Raw genomic sequence first — 15,105 nt, 5'->3', positions numbered from 1 at the left:
AGTCTAATGGCGTGTGGGACAAATTAGTTTTTGAGTCTATTAGTCCTGCACTTGGGATGAAGCAGTCTAGCACTGAACAGGCTCCTCTGGCTACTGATAACGCTATGCAGAGGGTGACTGGTATCATCCAGGATGCTCACTAGCTTGTCCACAGTCCTCTTCTCTGCCACCGTCACCAGTGAGTCCAGTTTCATTCCGATCGGAGAACCGGCCGGCCTGATCAGTTTCTCAAGTCTGGAGCTGTCCTTCTTAGATGTACTGCCCCCCTAGCACACTACCCTGTAGAACAGAACACTGGCAACCACGGACTGGTAGTACATCCACAAGAGTTTTTTGCAGATGTTGAAGGAGCGCAACCTCCTGAGGTAGTACAGTCCTCTCCTGTACAAGTGGTCCGTGTTAACAGTCCAGTCCAGCTTATTGTCCACCCAAACCCCGAGGTACTTGAATGAGTCCACGGTCTGTACCTCGACTTCCTCGATCACAATAGGTTGTGACTTTGGACTCGACCTCCCAAAGTCAATGACCATCTCCTTGGTCTTTGACGGATTTGACGGAAAGCTCTAAATAAAACAAGAATGAGAAAGAATTCCACTTTCAAAGCTTCAACAATTAGTTTCCTCATTTCCCAAACGTTTATTGAGTGTTGTCAAAAGAAAAAGTCATGTAACAGTGGTGAACATGAACTTTCCCAACTACTTATGTCACATGTCGCAGCCATGACATTTTAAGTTAATTATTTTTTGCAAAAAAAAAAAAAATTTACTGAGTTTGAACATCAAATATCTTGTCTTTGTAGTGCATTCAACTGAATATGGGTTGAAAAGGATTTACAAATCTTTGTATTCTGTTTATATTTACATTTACATGGAAACGGGGTTTGTAGGTCTTTGCCGTCTCAAGGAGTTCAATCAATTGTAACTGAATTGCTTGGTTTGTCTTAGAAGACGCTTCGCCGCTCATCTGAGTAGGCTTCATCTATTCGTGCTCATAGACTCAGATGTAGTCCAGCGGCTGGTGCCAAAAACCCAAATGTTTATACCCCAAATGGATGGTATTTTGAATGAGTTTACTGTAGCTCTTTTTATCATGTCTCTTACAGCCAGGTATTTGCGGGTTCGAATCTTGGCTCTGATCTCTTTGTAGAGTTTGCAAGTTCTTGTAGGGGTTTACTCCACTTTCTCAGATGTCCTCCCTGAGTCAAAAAAAACCCCTACATGTTGGCCTAATTGGAGACTTTAAAATTGCACATATGTGGCAATGTGAGAGTGAATGGTTGTTTGTCTTATTCTTCTGCAGTCCCCTCCGACACCATTGTGATTATTTCAAGTTTGGGCGGCGTAGAGCCGCCATGCCAGCAACCATGCTGTTGGGTCCCAGGGCAAGACATTTTACCCACCTGCTCCCGGTGCCACCCGTCACCCACACTGGTTTCAATGTAACTTAAAGGATGTATATACAGTAATGGGTTTCACTATGTAAATCGCCTTGAATCTCTAGATAAACACACTATTTAAATATACTTCACTTCACTTCGCTTCACTTCACAGCAGAGGTGGGTAGTAATGCATTTACTCCGTTACATCTACTCCAGTATCTTTGGGGAAAAATGGACTTCTAAGAGTAGTTTTAATGCCACATACTTTTTATTTTACTTGAGTATATTTATAGAGAAGAAAAGCTACTTTTACTCCGCTCCATTTATCTACATTCAGCTCGCTACTCGCTACAGATTTTTATTGATCTGTTAATGCACGCTTTGTTTGTTTTGGTCTGTCAGACAGGCCTCCAAAGTAGGATCTATCGCGTGCCTGCGTTTCACCAATCAAATGCAGTCACTGGTGATGTTTGACTCCGTTTCACCAACCAAACAGAGCCAGGCGGTCACATGATTAACTGCACATAAAGTTTCAGCGGCAAACAGCAAAACAATGGCAGAAACAGCAATGAACGCTCTGCGTCAACTAGAAGAGGAGGAATAACCGTGGCCTCACATAAAATCGATGTTCACGCTTCAGACAAACAAAAAATAGTTATCTAATGCGTTGACATATGTGTCTCCCCAAACAAGTGAACATTTCAGCTTACATGAACTCAACGTCAAATTTGAGGAAGCACATCATGGTAAGTAACATTAGTAGATATTTTGTCTGTCACCTTAGGCTGATGTTAACTTCCCTGCTATGAATCACTGTCAAATGTACTGTACATCGTGTGGGGACATTTATTAACGCCCTGCAGCCTCATACTCTGACAGACAAAGACACACACACACACATGTATGCATACAAACACCAATCAGAAGTGCAGTGTGTTCTCAGATGCAGCCCACACCTATCAGAGTTTATGGTTTGCGTAAAGGCTAACTTGTTATTTTCCTTGGTAATCTCTGCCTACTGAGCCTATGGTGCTGTTAAGTTATTGTGGCTCAATTTGCCTTAATGTATTTATTGTTTTATGTATTATTATTTAATATATTATTGCTTAAATATATATTCCTGGCTCTGAATTTGTTCATTGCCATTGTTTTTGTGCATTATTTGTTGCCGTTACTCATCAGTTACTCAGTACTTCAGTAGTTTTTTCACAACATACTTTTACTCAAGTAAATATTTGGGTGACTACTCCTTACTTTTACTTGAATAATAAAACTCTAAAGTAACAGTACCCTTACTTGAGTACAATTTCTGGCTACTCTACCAACCTCTGCTTCACAGTTCCGTGACAAAGTTGGGTTAGTGTTTTCCGGTGAGTAAACTCGGTGAGCATCCATTAACTATTTAGCTTGTTGGTGAAGTGAATTAATTGACTCATATTATGTTCTACATATGGTGAATGTTTATATCCATCTTGGAGAAAGCAAACCACCAGGTTTAAATAAATGATGGTTGAGTCCAAAATAAATTAAGGAGTCTTAATTGGACATTCGCATATGGACTGGGGTAACTCTTTCACGAGAAGAGGGACTAAATTTAGACTTGGGAATGCAAAAGTGGTAGCTGTATCCTGGAGGAGACAATCCATGTCTATCTTCACGTCAACTTCTAAGTTACAACATACAGTATAGAGGTTGTTTTCCGGTCACTTACACATGAACATATCTTGACATGGTCAGGTTGTACCCTGATGAATTAACACACACCCAGACAGAGAAAGAAGGAATAAAAAAAGGTGGTTCGGCTCCTCCAAGTTATGAGTCCTTCATATTTGACCTGAGCTCCTCAAGGTACTGCAGACCTGTATAATGACGCTCACTTGTAATAAAGCAACTTTTTGTACAGCAAAGCATCTCCGACGTCTCTTTTGATTACGCATTTTAGGGGGTGATAAGACCAAAAATACACATCATTGGCTTCCTGCATCACTACTGAGGAATGGACAATGAAAATGAGCTGAGACTGTTATTTCAACTGGAACTAAAGCCTAAATTATGCTTCGAGGCACCAACATATGCTCCAAACCCTCCTATCTAGCTTGATTTCAAAAACATTGTTCTTATTTACTGCCTGTAAAAAGTAGTACCAGTCCCTCTAGTTATTTAGGATGTTGCGATCGCACCAATTGACGCAAACCAATCTTTTATTTGGCCGGCCTTGCAAATTTTATCCACTCAGCGTCTTTTATCACAAGCAAATTCATCGGTCTGTCTGATCAAAACTTAGGTTTTTTTCAAGCATAGACGAAACAGGAACAACAATGTCTGACAAAATATCAACTTTTTTGGGGGGGATCAAACAGCAGAATTGTCATCCTCCCACTTACTGTAGACCTATTTCCATTTTACGTTTAATGGGTAAAACATTCTGAGTAATGTAGTAAATAAACATGGACTTATGAGTTTACATGTATTTGTATATTTGATTAAGATAGATTTTTTTCAGGGTAAGAAAATTAAGAATATATTTTACTTGCATTGCTGACCTAGCATTTATATGTTAGATATGTTGAAATGTGATGATAAACTCTCCTCGTCTCTCATTTACCAACAAAAAATTGCGCTATAGATGGCTCTCAGCAGTTCACAAATGCTCTTAAAGTGCGAGGGTAAATGTGTTGGAGTAAAAATTAATGTTTAAAATGGACAAACACTTTTCAAGCTTAAAACATATGCAGAGAATGTCCACAAATTGCGGAAGACAGAGCAGACAGCTGACAATAAGAATGCATTTGGTGGTGTTTCTTTCTGTAATTTTATTTAATTATATTGGCGGACACTAGGATCGGGGTCTCATATCCATTAGGGCTGAGGTGGAGGTCTGACCTAATTGGTTTTGGCTCCCAATATAGAGGCACCTTAGCGCACTTCTTGTACGCATTTTCATTTTGGCAGTTCACTATTAAAGATGTGTTTGTAAAAACAACCGAGTGTTTCTTCTAACTGCCGCATTGGTGACCCCGCTTAGCCTTCTCCTGCGTGCGGAACAGTGCTCTACGTCCGCCATGGTTAGTGAATGAAGTGTATTGTGTAGTTGTTTCCCTACATTTTTGCACAATAACTCAGCTATGGTAACATGAGCAGCGAACAGAAGAAAATATGGAGTGATTTTTCTGTCCAACACATATTTTGCTTAATTCATTATTGATGTATTTCTTGCCACCTTATGTTGTATAATTGTGTGATTGCTAGTTCATTTTATCATCAATTATTACACCCTGAAATTTGATTTCATATACTCTGTCTATTTGTATTTCTGTTTGACATTCTCTTCTACTTTTACCGAATAAAATTACCGTATTTTGCGGCCCATAGGGCGCACCGGATTTTAAGGCGCACTGCCAATGACTGGTCTATTTTTTCATCTTTTTATTTTTTCATGTATGGCGTCCGGATTATAAGGCGCATTAAAGGAGTCATATAATTATTTTTTTTTTTCTCAGTGGAAAACACTTCCTTGTGGTCTACATAACATGTAATGGTGGTTCTTTGGTCAAAATGTTACATAGATTTTGTTTCACAAATCATCTTCAAGCCGCTTTCGACTGCACCGTTTTGTGGCTTACTTACGTGGCTCACCTTCGGCAGCGTCTTTTCTCCGTCATCTTTGTTGCAACGGTGAAGCGTGCAAGGACGGGTCAAAAGATGGAGCCAACTATTTTAATGACATTCAGACTCCTAATCTGGAAAACACACCGCCGAAAATGTGTCCAGTGAAAAAAACATCACACCGGAATTCCAATAACTAAAGTTCCTTGGGTGAATAATGTAAACTCACTCCACCGGTATGTTTTTGCCCTTCCATGACAAGTTTACTGACAGATATAAGTAAGAACTTTACACTTAGAAATGGCAAGAGCGGAGGATGAATGCTACATGACAAGAAGATAGAGAAAAAGAATAAGCATATTGACTATGGGGTCGCCGCAGACTGCAAAGGCGGACCCGCACAATCTTATAGGATTTATGCAGATCTTAAATACAGATCAGCAGGTACTAGGAGTTAAAAAAAAGTTGTTTTTTGCATAATATTGCGACACAAAACGCCAGATAATATTTTGTACTTTATACGTGCACCATAATAATACTCGTATGTTGAAGCACCTGCGATCAGGAGGCAACTTGTCCAGGGTGTACCCAGCCTTCCGCCCAAATGTAGCTGAGATAGGCTCCAGCGACCCCCCGTGACCCCAAACAGGACAGGTGGTAGAAAATGGATGGATGGATGTTGAAGCGCATCAAACTGTGCAGCCTTCACACATCTCTTATGTTTGATTATCATCTACTGGTCACACTTATCATTACACCATGTACCAAATAAAATTGCTTCGAGGTGGGTAAGCTCAACCAAACGTATTCCTTATTATAAGGCGCACTGTCGAGTTTTGAAGAAAAAAAAGGATTTTAAGCGCGCCTTATAGTCCGAAAAATACAGTATTTTATTTTTACTGAGATTCAAAGTCTGTTTTGGTCAATCAATCTGTGGTATTTTGTGTATTAGCTTCTGTGTGTTCTCTCCTGAACAAAACACAGTTGTGTTGTCTGCAAATAATGCTAACTTTAAGTCTTTAGTAACTTTACAAATGTCCTTTATAAAGACAATTTTGGTCCCAGTATTGAATCCTGGGGTATGCAACAGAATATATTTAGCGTTGTAGACGTGTGTTCGCCTAGCTTCTCGTGTTGCTTCCTGTTGTTTAAGTAGCTTCTTACCCAGTTCAAGACCGACCTTCTGTTTGGTTTACGAAATGATGCAATATCATTCTTTACTTCCTCAATGTGTTTGGTTCAGTATTTCGTGTCGTCATGCTGTTTATCTTGTTTGTTACTTGGTTCATTTATAACTTTAGAGCTCTAATCCCTCATGTCTTTAATCACCTTGCAATCTTCTGATACTGTATCTCCTTCCTCATATGCCCACTCATCCTGGACATTTTAACCAACAATTTTCAAAGTTCCTGGTTTCCCGATGTCCCACCTTTTCAATACCACCGTTTACACCCTTATAGATGACATTCATATCTACTTATCATGTCCCAAAAACTCCCATTTTTCCCACTTTTACATAACACTGTCTAATAAAACATGTTTCTACTTCCACATATCTTAACCAATTCAAACCCTTCCAAAGTAAAAAAAAATGCTACTATTATTGAATTGCTAGCATGCTAATTTTAGCATGCTAACAGTCACATATTAATTAGTCTTAGCTCTTTATAGAGGCATAGACCATAGAGTCAACTATTTTTGGTACACACACTAACTGTTGGGCTTATTTCATGCAAGCTTTTCTTAGCTAATTTTTGCAGGTGTACGCATAAGAGTTTGTTACCTGATGATATCTGGGCTCGCATGCTCACTTTTGCCTTTTCAGTTGGGCTTCGGCTTTTGAGCATTCACACTAGAGTGGGTGTCAGCAATCGCAGCTCTTTAGCACCGCCCATGTGGCTTCCTGGATCTTTATCAGAGATGTTGGAAAATAGAAAAAGATGAAAAAAACATATGTATATATTTCTTTGTTTACTGGTAAGTATATTTTCTGTAGGAGGACAAACATGACACAAGACTTCCTAATTGTTAAAAAGTCCACTGTTTATTTTAAATATGCTTCACTGATGAGAGTATTTGGCAAGCACCGTTTAGTCCTGCTATTTTCAGCGATACATGAACTCATTGTAGTTTGTTTACATGTAAAACTTTCTCTGATGCTGCCCCAGACAGACATTGTAACAGTCTTGTTCCGTAGGGTTCTTTTTGGACCGATGGATCACAGTCAGGCGGGTCGCCAAGTTTACAAGTTCTTTTATTTTGTTTCTACCACAATGTCTTTTTTCTTTAAACAAGTCTTTCTTTTCGTTCCTCTGCTCTTTCAGCTCAGACGTGCTTCTTCTTCCTGGCTTTTCAGCCCCCCCCTGTGGTCACCGACGCTACTAATAAAGAGACAGGTGATTAGATAACTCGTTCCAGCTGAGGTATCACCTCACCTGTCATCAGCTTCCAGCCGGCTCCGGCGCATACCCTGTCCACAGGCGGCGCGTGGACCACGCCCCGCCTTCCACATGCCTCCACCGTCAGACTCAGGCCGGGCAGCCGTCCGGCCGCGCCCACTTCCCCCAGCCCCCTGCATAGAAGGGCAAGAGAGGAAGTCTGCCATGGCCATCTGCGTGCCCGGCCGGTGGACCACTTGGAAGTTGTAGGGCTGCAATGCGAGGTACCACCAGGTGATCCGCGCGTTGGCATCCTTCATCCGGTGGAGCCACTGGAGCGGTTTGTGGTCCGAACAGAGACTGAAGGCGCGCCTCAACAGGTAGTAACGCAGGGGCCCCACCGCCCACCGGATTGCGAGGCACTCCCTCGCAATCGTGCTGTACTTCCCCTCCTGGTCCGAGAGTTTTCGGCTGATGTACAAGATGGGGCGGTCTACGCCCTCCACCCGTTGGGACAACACCCCCCCCAGTCTCCTGCCCGACGCGTTCGCTTGCAGACAAAAAGGGATGGTGAAGTCATGCATGCGCAGTACCGGTTCCTCGCAAAGTGCTGTCTTTACTTTCTCGAAAACCCGCCGGCACTGCTCCGTTCACTGGACCAGATCTGGAGCACCCTTTCGGGTGAGGTCAGTCAGTGGGCTGGTCAAGTCTGCGAACCGGGGTATGAACCGGCGGTAGTATCCCGCCTGGTCCAAAAACTGCTTCACCTCCTTTTTTTGTTTTGGGGGGTGAACAGGCTGCAATTACCGTTGTCTTGTCTTCCTATGGCCGCTCCTGCTCCCCCTCCCCAAGTGGTACCCCAGATAGTGTACCTCCTTACGCCCAACCGCGCACTTTGCCGGGTTGGCGGTGAGCCCCGCCCGCCTCAAGGACTCGAGCACCGCCCCCACATGCTGCATGTGCTGTTGCTACTCTGGATGATAACATCATCCAGGTATGCGGCCGTGTATGCCGCGTGGGGGCGCAGCACCAGATACATTAGGCGCTGGAACGTGGCGGGCGCACCGAACAAACCAAACGGAAGTGTCACAAACTGGTACAGACCTTCCGAAGTGGAGAAGGCGTTTTTTTCTTTGGAATCTGGTGATAAGGGAATCTGCCAGTAGCCCTTCGTTAAATCCAGTGTCGTGAAAAAATGAGCAGTGCCCAGCCGATCCAGGAGGTCGTCGACCTGAGGCATTGGGTACGCGTCAAAGCGTTAGATTTTATTCACCTCGCGGTAATCCACACAGAAGCGTGCGGACCCATCCTTCTTCCCTACCAGAAAAATGGGACTGCACCACACGCTGTGGGATTCTTCTATTACCCCCAATTCCAGCATGGTTTTTAATTCTTCCCGAACTACTTTGCACTTGTGTTCGAGAAGTCTATATGACCGAGATCGCACCGTAACACCCGGGCTGGTCTCAATGTGATGTCGGATGAGTTTCGTGCGGCCGGGCCGAAAGGAGAACACATCAAAAAAGCGGGTCTGCAGCGCAGCAACATCCGCTTTCTGCGCCAACGTGAGCTGATCGTCACAAGTCCCAACTCCTCTTCCTCCCTCAGTACTGTCACCATGGACACAGGCTCCACCTCCCTCCATGCCTTCAGTAGGTTAAGATGGTAAATTTGGGTGCCTCCACCCCGGTCCAAGCGCCAAACCTCATAGTCCACATCCCTAACTTGCCATGTGACCTCAAAAGGCCCTTGCCAGCGCGCAAGTAATTTAGAGCTGGAGCTTGGAAGTAATATAAGCACTTTTTCCCCCGGTGAAAATTTTCTTAGCTGGGTCCCCTTGTTATATGTACTCTGCTGACATTCCTGGGCACGGAACAAATTCTCGCGTGTCAAGTGGCCCACCATGTGGAGTTAGGCACGCATGTCCAAAACAAACTGGATTTCAATTTTGCTGGAGCTCGGACCCTCCTCCCAGCTTTCCTTAATTATGTACAGCACTCCGCGCGGCCTCCGGCCGTACAATAACTCGAAAGGCATAAAACCTATGGAGGCCTGGGGTACCTCCCGCATCGCAAACATGAGGGGATCCAGCCATTTATCCCAATTTGGTTTGTCCTCGTGCGTAAACTTACGGATCATGGTTTTCAGCGTTCTGTTTAACCGTTCCACCAGCTCATCTGTTTGGGGGTGGTACACACTGGTGCGGATCGCTTTAATTCTCAGTAATCCGTATAGTTCCCTTATAGTGCGTGACATAAAGGACGTACACTGGTCGGTCAGAATCTCTCTCGGGATTCCGACTCGGGAGATTACATGAAACAGCGCTTGCGCAATGCTCTTTGCAGAGATGGAGCGCAGGGCACTGCTTCGGGATAGCATGTTGCGTAATCCACCAGGACTAACACAAAGCGATATCCCCGTGAGCTCGGGTTAAATGGTCCAATGAGGTCCATCCCAATTCTTTCGAATGGGACCTCCATAAGTGGCATTGGGCACTAGGGTGCCTTCGGGATGGCCGCTGGATTCACCAGCTGGCATTCTGGTCAGGCAGCGCACCAGCGGCGCACATCTACCCGAATGCCCAGCCAATAGAACCGGACCATGACCCGATTAAGTGTCTTATCGTAGCCCATGTGTCCAGCCATAGGGTTCACATGTGTCCAGCCATAGGGTTCACATGCGAGGCCTGGAAAACCAGGCCTCGCATAAAACCCTGGCCAATTTTTCCCTAATATTATGGGGTGCGTAAGGTGCGCGCTTACAGCAACCTTAACACTATGCTTTTGTCCCCGATACCAAATTTCCACTGGTACAATGGGATACATGTGTGCATCCCCATGAATACACCTAATTCGCACCTGTGTCGCTTGCCTCAACGCCCCGGGACGAACCAGGTTTTGGTGGATCATGGACTGTTTGCAACCCGAATCCACCATTGCCCGGTATATACTCCCTTGTACCCTTACCGCTACACAATACGTCTTCCCTGGATCGGAGGCAGTGGTTCTGGGGGCTCGACAACCCGCATCACCTGTCCAACCTCCATCAGGGAGCAATCCCTCCTCACGTGACCGGGTTTGCTGCACCCCCAGCACACAGGCCCTGGCGTTCGAGGTGCCGTCTGCGGGGGAAGCCCCCTATGCGCAGCGCCGGTATCCAGGACAAAAGGAGGAACAGAAGACATTTTACAATGCCCCCCCCCCCTCAATGTTGCTGGTCGATGTGTGTGTGTGTGTGTGTGTGTGTGTGTGTGTGTGTGTGTGTGTGTGTGTGTGTGTGTGTGTGTGTGTGTGTTCCTGTCCGGGCCGGGAACCTGCTCGCTGTTCACTGTAGTCTCCCAGAGGCGTGATTTTGGTTCCAGTGCTGCCTCCTGCATCTGCCCGCTCCGTCTGCGGGGTGCTGGGGTGGGCCGTTCGGCCGCTCGTGGCGTTGGTGTGGGTCTGTTGGGCGCCCAAGGCGCTGGGGTGGGTCTTTCGGCGGTCTTTCGGCTCCCTTCCTAGTGGACTGCCAGGTGGTCTTCGGCCAGGGCCACAGCGGCCATCAGGTCCCGCGGGCGATGGTACGGTGCCCAAGCAGCTGTCCTGGATGGGATGGCTCCGACGAATTGCTCGAGGAGGATCCGCTCGAACATTCTGTTGTCAGCCTCATGGGGTTCAAGCCACCGGGTGGCCGCGTCTCTGAGTTGCTGCGCCAGCGCAAACGGGTGGTCCTCGGGACCCAGGCGCATTGCGCGGAACCGGCGTCCGTGGTCCTCGGGGTGGCCGCCGACCCGGTCCAGAACTGCACGGCGTAAGCTGGGGAAGAGGACCGGAAGACTATGCGCCGCCCGCTGCGCCCCCCCCCGCCGGGAGCGGCAGCAATTTGACACCCCACTTTGTGTCTGGCCAGCCACATGTTGTTGCTGTGGCCTGAAAAATACTCCGATATTCTTTGCATGGAGGCCCCCTTCGCCGTCCCTCCCGTCTGGCTTACCAGCGTTTGTAGGATATGTGTTTGTTGGCGGCTCGCCTCCATCTGCTGCTGGGTGGCCGCCGACACCTCCGCCAACACTCTTCCCAGCGCCTCCAGGGGGGTTGGGGCCGTCATCCTTTCTCGGTTCTTGCTTTGTTGGGCGCCAGATGTAACAGATTGTGCCAATGGATCACAGTCAGGCGGGTCGCCAAGTTTACAATTTCTTTTATTTTGTTTCTACCACAATGTTTTTTTTTCTTTCTACATGTCTTTCTTTTCGTTCCTCTGCTCTTTCAGCTCGGGCGTGCTTCTTCTTCCTGGCTTTTCAGGGCGATATAGATAGAAGCCAGCTCTTGGGATGTGGAACGTCACCTCACTGGGGGGGGGGGAAGAGCCTGAGCTAGTGCGCGAAGTGGAGAAATTCCGGCTGGATGTAGTTGGACTCACTTCGATGCACAGCAAAGGCTCTGGAACCACTTCTCTCTCTCGAGAGAGAGGGGCTGGACCCTCTTCTACTCTGCCGTTGCCGGCAGTGAGAGACGACGGGCTGGGGTGACAAATCTTGTTGCCCCCTGGCTCAAAACCTGCACGTTGGCGTTCAACCCAGTGGACAAAAGTGTAGCTTCCCTCCTCCTTCGGGTGTGGAGACGGGTCCTGACTGTTGTTTGTACTTATGTACCAAACAACAGTTCAGAGTACCCACCCTTTTTGGGTACACTCGAGGGAGTACTGGAGAGTGCTCCCCGGGGTGAGTACCTTGTTCTGCTGGGGGACTTCAACGCTCATGTTGGCAACGACAGTGAAACCTGGAGAGGCGTGATTGGGAAGAATGGCCGCCCAGATCTGAACACGAGTGGTGTTTTGTTATTGGATTTTTGTGCTCGTCACAGTATGTCCATAACAAACATCATGTTAAAACATAAGGGTGTCCATAAGTGCACTTGGCACCAGGACACCCTAGGCCGCAGTTCCATGATCGACTTTGTAGTTGTGTCATCGGATTTGCGGCCTCATGTTTTGGACACTCGGGTGAAGAGAGGGGCGAAACTTTCTACCGATCACCACCTTGTAGTGAGTTGGCTGCGATGGTGGGGGAGGCTGCCGGACAGACCTGGCAGGCCCAAACGCATTGTGAGGGTTTGCTGGGAAAGTCTGGCAGAGTCTCCTGTCAGAGAAAGTTTCAATTCCCACCTCCGGAAGAACTTTGAACATGTCATGAGGGAGGTGCTGGACATTGATTCCGAGTGGACCATGTTCCGCACCTCTATTGTTGGAGCTGTGGCCGCAAGATAGTTGGTGCCTGTCGGGGCGGTAATCCAAGAAACCGTTGGTGGACACCAGCGGTGAGGGATGCCGTCAAGCTGAAGAAGGAGTCCCATCGGGTTCTTTTGGCTCATAGGACTCCGGAGGCAGTGGACAGGTACCGACTGGCCAAGGGGTGTGCAGCTTCAGCGGTCGCGGAGGCAAAAACTGGGACATTGGAGGAGTTCGGGGAAGCCATGGAAAACGACTTCTGGACGGCTTCGAAGCGATTCTGGACCACCATCCGCCGCCTCAGGAAGGGGAAGCAGTATACTGTCACCACCGTGTACGGTGCGGATGGTGTTCTGCTGACCTCAACTGCGGATGTTGTGGATAGGTGGAAGGAATACTTCGAAGACCTCCTCAATCCCACCATCACGTCTTCCTATGAGAAAGCAGTGCCTGGGGAATCTGTGGTGGGCTCTCCTATTTCTGGGGCTGAGGTTGCCGAGGTAGTTAAAAAGCTCAAAGGTGGCAAGGCCCCAGAGGAGGATGAGATCTGCCTGGAGTTCCTTAAGGCTCTGGATGCTGTGGGGCTGTCTTGGCTGACAATACTCTGCAGCATCACGTGGATATCGTACGCGGTACCCCTGGATTGGCAGACCGGGGTGGTGGTCCCTCTCTTTAAGAAGGGGGACCGGATGGTGTGTTCCAACTATAGTGGGATCACACTCCTCAGCCTTCCCGGTAAGGTTTATTAAGGTGTACTGGAGAGGAGTTTATAGCCGGATATAGCGAACCTCGGATTCAGGAGGAACAGTGTGGTTTTCTTCCTGGTCATGGAACTGGGGACCAGCTCTATTCTCTTGGCAGGGTTCTTGAGGGTGCATGGGAGTTTGCCCAACCGTCTACATGTGCTTTGTGGACTTGGAGAAGGCATTCGACCGTGTCCCTCGGGAAGTCCTGTGGGGAGTGCTCAGAGAGTATGGGGTATTGGACTGTCTTATTGTGGCGGTCCGCTCCCTGTACGATCAGTGTCAGAGCTTGGTCCGCATTGCCGGCAGTAAGTCGAACAAATTTCCAGTGAGGGTTGGACTCCGCCAAGGCTGTCCTTTGTCACCAATTCTGTTCATAATTTTTATGGACAGAATTTCTAGGCGCAGTCAATGCGTTGAGGGGTTCCGGTTTGGTGGCCGCGGGATTAGGTCTCTGCTTTTTTGCAGATGATGTGGTCCTGATGGCTTCATCTGGCCGGGATCTTCAGATCTCACTGGATCGGTTCGCAGCCGAGACCCTGCCCCAAGTGGAGGAATTCAAGTACCTAGAATTCTTGTTCACGAGTGGGGGAAGAGTGGATCATGAGATCGACAGGCGGATCGGTGCAGCGAGAAGGTCGGCGCACCTGGAGTGTTGGACGACCAGGTAACGGCCACATCCATGGCCGACGAGGATGCGGACGCATCGTCATCGTGGCAGGCGGTGAAGCTTGGCCTGGTGCTGCTACTGACAGAAATGGAGCCTGGCATGGTGCAAGCACTAGAGCTTGGTGTGGAGCATGCACTGGCACCTGTTGTGGTGCAGGCAATGGTACCTGTTGTGGTGCAGGCACTGGTTCCCGGCGTGGTGCAGGCAATGGTACCTGTTGTGGTGCAGGCACTGGGGCCCGGCATGGTTCAGGCACTGGAGCCCGGCGTGGTGCAAGCACTGAAGCTTGAGGTGGTGCAGGCACTGGAGCTTGGCGTGTTGCAGGCACTGGGGCCCGGCAGGATGCAGACAATGTTACCAGTAGTGGTGCAGGCAATGGTACCTGTTGTGGTGCAGGCACTATGGCCCGGCGTAGTAAAAGCACTGGAGCTTGATGTGGACTTGGTGCTAGCCGGGGACTTGGTCTTGGTTCTAGCCATGGACTTGGACCTGGTGCTAGCCATGGACTTGGAGCTAGCCGTGGACTTGGACTTGGTGCTAGCCGTGGACTTGGTGCTAGTCATGGACTTGGTGCTAGCTGTAGACTTGGTGCTAGCCGTGGACTTGGTTCTAGCCATGGACTTGGTGTTAGCCGTGGACTTGGTGCTAGCCGTGGACTTGGTGTTAGTCGTAGACTTGGTGATAGCCGTGGACTTGGTGGTAGCCGTGGAGCAGGTGGAGGTTGTCTAGCTTGGGGTTGGGTTTGGCAGGCCGAAAGACCGGTGTCGGAGGTCGTACCGGAGGTTGCGGCTTAACAGGCCGAAAGACCGGTGGCGGAGGGCGGGTATGCGTTTGTGGCTTGGCAGGCCGAAGAACTGGTGGTGGCGGCCGTACTGGCGGTTGTGGCTTAGCATGACGCTGGGCAACACCATCTGAACAACTCCCAGCCCTAGCTCCCCCCCTCCCCCTTCCCCCTCAAGGAACAGATACCAGATGCGTTCACCGCGATCTGGAACAGTCTTTTGGGGTGGGTGGAGGGTTGTGAGGAGGGGGGCAGAATCCTTCCCTTTAAATTGTCCAAAAAGTATTTTTTCTTCTGCCTTGGATTGAGTGGGTGAAGACAATTTTTTTTTGTGTGATGTGTCC

This window comes from Nerophis ophidion, linkage group LG01, assembly GCF_033978795.1.
Source record: "Nerophis ophidion isolate RoL-2023_Sa linkage group LG01, RoL_Noph_v1.0, whole genome shotgun sequence".
Taxonomy (NCBI): Eukaryota; Metazoa; Chordata; class Actinopteri; order Syngnathiformes; family Syngnathidae; genus Nerophis; species Nerophis ophidion.
The sequence above is the reverse complement of the archived record's forward strand: the minus strand, read 5'-3'. Positions refer to the sequence as shown.